Raw genomic sequence first — 5,981 nt, 5'->3', positions numbered from 1 at the left:
AGGGGAGGGAACGCTGTTAGATAGATAGAGGTAAGTATTGATTTGGGTGAAGAGAAAGGTAATGTACCAAATGTTAGTGACCAATATGTTGTCACCGAGGAAGAGAAAGACATAGAGAGGGACATGGGAGGTACAGACAATAAAGATGAACTCTTTTACACATTAAAAAAAAAAAAGTTAAAAAAATTGTTTGTGAAAAAACATATTTGAGTGGCATCTTTAGCTGCTCAATATACTCAGTTAAATATTTTGAATATAATCAATATTTTTTACTAATTATCAAGTTTGAATAATATAAAAGGATAGTGAATGGGGCTTCAGTTTCCTTCCTTGCACACAAACTGGATCCTTTCATTAATCTTCAGTATTTTACTGTAGAACGTCAAGGAGGAAAAGAGAATCTGGAGGTCAGACACTAATTTTACAATTCAGTTTTGAGCTGACGCAAATTTTAAGATCAAGGAAATTGAAACCAAATGACTGTAGATTTTATGATCTCTAATTTAAGATTAGTGCTCTGAATTATCAGTGAAGGAAATAAACTGTGATTCTCTCATGTCAACGTGCCCCTAGTTAGGTTATTAGACATTTAGAAACAAGCCTGGAAAAGATGCCTTTGGATTAGTTGGTGAGAATACACAGTAGAACATTCCATATCCCTTTGTGATCAAATAGAAAGACTCTGAAAAGACTTTGGAAAGAACAAGGATATCAGCTAATCATCTGAGCCAGTGAAAGATGGAACTTGACAATAGCAGAGGACCCAAGATCACATCTACTTTAGTGTTAATACTGACCATCTCCATCCTTGGTTGCTTCCAGGCCTGATAGATTTCCTCTCTCATGTTTCTTCAAGTGTCCTTTCCCAATATTCTAATTCTAGAAAGTTATGTCAATATCTTTCTACTTCAGAGATGCTCTAAGTTTTTCCCTTTTTGTTGTCCTTATGAGAATTACCCACTTTGGATTTTAAGCCCTTGTTGGGATTTTAAAAGGATCCCTACTGAACCAGCAGTTAAAGCATTCAGCTGCTAACCAAAAGGTCAATGGTTCAATCCCACCAGCAGCTCTGTGAAATAAAGATGAGGCAGCCTGCTTCCATAAAGATTATATCTTTGGAAACCCTATGCAACATTTCTACTCTGTCCTATAGGGTCACTATAAATTGGAATCAACTGGATAGCAGTGGGTTTTGTTTTGGTTTGGTGAGGTCTTTTCAACTTAGTTTTCAAGTTCCCTTAACCTCATATATTCATATATTCACAAATTGTCCTCTTTCCCTTTTTCTCTGGTTTTTCTTGCAGCTCATGCAAACAAGTACAAAAACCCCAAACCAGTTGCCATCGAGAAACTAGAATTCATGGCATCTTCCTAACTCTTACAGGTCTATGAGGAAGAGAGAACACCACCAGCAGCCCAAGACTGATGCCTATGAGGCATAGATCAGACATGCCACCTTCTCTCAACTTTTTACCACTTTTAACACCAACTGTGCCTCCCATCACACTCTCTACTTCTCTGCTGAGTCCAATCATTCTTTGCAATGCCCACACAGAATTCACAGACAGCACTCACAATTATGGGGTTTATTAGAAAAGTAACAGGCTACAGTTCAGGTTCAGGGACACCCAGGATACAATTCTTTGGTCAGAATAACCTCCCTTCAGCCATGTCCACAGGCATGGCTGTCTCAGGCCCTCAGCCTCTCAGCCTACCCTCTGTCCTACTCAGACAGATGTTACAAAGTTCTTTTAGCTCTGCCAATAGCTCTAACTCATCCTACCAGCAAGCTTCCTGCCCAAAGGCACTCACCTTTCTTGATCCATGAGTCAGCAAGCCCATTACTGTCTCAAGCTGGTATTGGTTCTGCTGCTGACATCTCTCTGCCATCCCAGTGCAGGGATCTTGAGTCCAAGAACATATTCCATTTCTGCTGCTTCTTTCTTGATGGTAGTTAGATTCTCCTTTGCTGCCTCTGGTATCACTCATTTTAAGCCTAGCAAGATGGCAAAACTGACCAATCCCCATGTTAGTTTTCCATACACACTATTTGCATGGTCTAATCCCCATAAAAGTGCCATGTACCTTATTTTCAGTAATATCAAGCTATCCAATCCCTTTGGTGGGCCACGGAAGCCTCATATTTGCATGGGACCACACAGTGAGACCTACCAACAAAAACAATACCCAGTTATCTGGTGGGAGTCGCAAAGACCATGGCTATGAGAGCCACAGAAAACAATTCAGCACAACAACTATGCATTATTATATATAAGCGAGTCCTAAATGAACTGTTTTGGGTTCATACTTTATATTTAATTTTCACCACAAAACCCAAGCTCAGCCAATGCTTTCATTTGTCATCACATTGTACTAAATTTAATTTAAGCTGATTTAAATTATCTTTAGGATTAAAATGTAAATGATTCTTTAATCCTTTAGGTATTTTACCTTAAACTATTTGCCATCTCTTTTATCTGTTCCTCAGGGCCTTTTGTTAGTTTAATTTTGATTACTATAATAACTACCACTAAAGTCTCATATTTCTCACCGCAAGTAGGGTGTTTGTGAAATGAATGGAAATAAAATATTTGACTTAGAAGGCAAAAGATAAACAACAGCCATGTTTATTTATACTTCCACAAATAAATGCAATACGCAGTTATGCATTTGTTATTTATATCTAACACAATAAAAAAAAATTCTAATGGATGTTGTTTTATTATTAGTTTTTTTCCAAAGAGAAATACCTCTTGAGTTAGTGCACAGAAAATGAGGAAGGGGCTTATTGTACTCAGTACTCTAAGTCATATACATAAATAATAACAAGGATTGTGTTGTTGAGCCTCAGACCTGGGAAATTAGGGATAATGGCTACCTTCTCCCATCTCTCAGGCACTGATGGTTGCTTTTAATTCAGTTTTTCTCTACTCTTTTTTGTAAGTCTGCAGCATTTTCTTCTGTCTTATGCCTACATTTCTCTGATGTTCAAAAAACTCTGGGGAAATGTGATTGAAGAAGCTCTTGGGAAGGCAGGATTCGTGAAGCTCATGGATGAGCACTTTCTATCTCCATGTCTTTCATTCATGACTTCTCTCTTTTACCATGTGTCTTATTTTTTGCCTTTCTTGGTTGACCAGTATCTCTGTGTTTTGGTTACTGTGGTAGTTAAATTTGTATGTCAACTTGGCTGGGCCTGGTTGAGTGCCTGGGCAGCTGTTAGTAGTTATTCCCCATGATGATACCAGCAATCAACTCCATGGTGGGATCTGAAACAAACACTTGAGTAGGTGCCTTTGGGATCTGGTCTGCTTCCTGTATATAAGGAGAAGCCTTGGGGATAGTCTCTAGCTTATGACATGTGTGGACCCTGACCCATGGCGTGTAGCCATGTCATTATTCAGCAGTCTGCCATGCTCTGCCAACCTTGGGACTTATAATGGACTTGAATTAATGGCCTGCTCTGTGGTTTGTTAACATCGGGACTGTGCCATTTTATTTGACGACCTTGAGCTTGTTAGCCTTAGCAGCCAGTAGCTGTCTGAGTGAAGAGATGCCTTTACCTTCAAATGGGCTGGAAACAAGACACAGAGCTGAAGCCCAAGGTCAAGGGGCTTTTGCACAGCCCCTAGAGTCTGGCACATTAAACTTGGGACTTCTAGCCTCCTGATCTGTAAGAGAATAAAATCCTGTTTGTTAAGATCATCCCATTTGTGGTATAGTCTTGACAGAGCAGACAGAGTCTGTTCCAGTTACGGAGTGCTGCTCTGACAGGAATATATTGCACAAATGGGATGGCATTAACAAACAGGAGTTTATTCCCTTACAACTTTGAAACCTTTGATTCTGAGTTGAAAGTGCCAGGCTCTAGGGGTTTGGTGAAAACCCCTCAACCTTGGCCTTCTGCTCTGCCTCCAGCTTGTGGCCCACTGAAGCTGAAGGCTTTTCTTCACTCAGACAGCTGCTGGATGCTGAGGCTGATAAGCCCAAGGTTGACAAGTAAAAAGCTACAGTTTCAATGTTACCAAATAACATGGCAGGGCACTAATTCAAGTGCAGATGAAGTCCCAAGATTGGCAGGGCATGGCAGACTATTGAACAATGACTTGGCTACATGCAGGGTTCAAGCGTGCCAAAAGACTAGAGACCATTCCCAAAGCTGTTTCTTATACATGGGAAGCAGACCACACCCCTAAAGCAGCTACTCAGCTGCTCCAATAGATTTCACCATGGAGTTAATCACCAATCTCACGATGGGGAATAACTACATCCTGCTGCCCAGCCACTCAACCAGGCCCAGCCAAGTTGACACACAAACTTAACTACCACACTCTGAATCTCTATATCTTCACCACCTTCCTGCCTTGCTCCATGGTGCCTGTTCCATTTCTGAAGCTCCATATCCCATCTGCCTTAAGACTTACCCCCCCTCCCCAAAATTTGTTATCCATTTGGGTCTTTTAGTTCAAATTCCAACAATGCACAAAACTCTGTGCTATATGTCTCATTTCATTGATGGATAGTTCTCTCTTTCCACTAGCCTACTTTTGACCCAGTTGGCTATGGTTCTCAAGGTACTGAACACTAGGTCATTCTGTGGTTGTCCTCATAGAAGAGGAGTAGGGACATACCCATAAGAGGTCATGAGAAGAGTGAGGAATGACTGCTAACTCGGAGCTCTGGTAGCATGGCGCCTAAGGCACTTGACTGCTAACCAGGAGGCTAGCGGTTCAAACCCACCAGCCACTCCTCGGAAGGAAGTTTGGGCAATCTACTTCCGTAGTGATACTGCCTCGGAAACCCAAGGAGGGGTCGCTATGAGTTGGGCCGACTCGACGGCATATAACAACAACAACAACATACATTTTCTAATGCTGCTGCAACACCACTACCACACATTGGTAGCTTTGTTGTTGTTGTTGTTAAGTGCCGTCGAGTCATTTCCAACTCATAGCAACCCCATGCACAGCAGAACAAAACACTGCCCGATCCCGCGCCAGCCCCACAATCCCTGCTATACTTGAGCCCATCATCGCAGCCACCGTGTCAATCCATCTCATCGAAGGCATTCCCCTCTTTCGTCGATCCTCCACCCTACCAAGCATGACATCCTTCTCCAGGGAATGGTCCCTTCTTACAACATGACCAAAATAGGTGAGACGAAGTCTGGCCATTCTCGCTTCCAAGGAGCATTCTGGCTGCACTTCCTCCAGGACAGAATCCGTTAGTTCTTTTAGCAGTCCATGGTACTTTCAGCATTTTTCGCCAGCACCACAACTCAAAAGCATCAACTCTTCTTGGTAGCTTTACAGAACAGAAATTTATTTTCTCACAGTTCTGCAGGTTAAGCCCCAAGGAGGGTCTCAGCTGCATTGGTTCCTTCCATGTTTATACTCCTTGACATTATTTGATATTTTTTGGTAATTCTTGACTTGTTACAATCTTGAGAAGGTCATCTCTCTGTGTCACTGCGTCTATTCTGGTCTTTTTCTAAATTAGAGATGATTAGGCTTAGGATCAACCTGACACCAGTATGATTTCATTAATAACAAAAGAAAACCCGTATTTCCAAACAAGATTGCATTTATAGATACAGGGATTAGAATTTCATCACACATTTTATTAGGACACAATTCAAACTATAAAAGTAACCCTGGTAGAAAAATTATAGATCTCGTTGTCCAAGGGAAGCTATCAAGCAATCTTAGATAAAATTTTAAAAATATTATAAAATAAAATAATTGTAAATGATATAAAAATAATTTAAATAAAACAAAGCTAACCATCCTTGGGCAGATTTCCCTACTTTATAGTACAATTCTTTACCAAGAACACCACCTAGGACAGTCTCTAGTCTATTAAAGGAAGACTTGAGAGTAGTTATAATCATGGTTGACTGTTGGAACCAACTTTCTGTCCCTTGAGATTTTATCACTCAGTTAAGTGAGACCACCAGGGAATTCTATCCTCCTACCATATGG

This window comes from Orycteropus afer, unplaced genomic scaffold, assembly GCF_000298275.1.
Source record: "Orycteropus afer afer isolate SDZICR_OR568_19922 unplaced genomic scaffold, OryAfe1.0 scaffold00303, whole genome shotgun sequence".
In the NCBI taxonomy this organism is placed as follows: domain Eukaryota; kingdom Metazoa; phylum Chordata; class Mammalia; order Tubulidentata; family Orycteropodidae; genus Orycteropus; species Orycteropus afer.
This window is presented reverse-complemented; position numbering follows the sequence as displayed.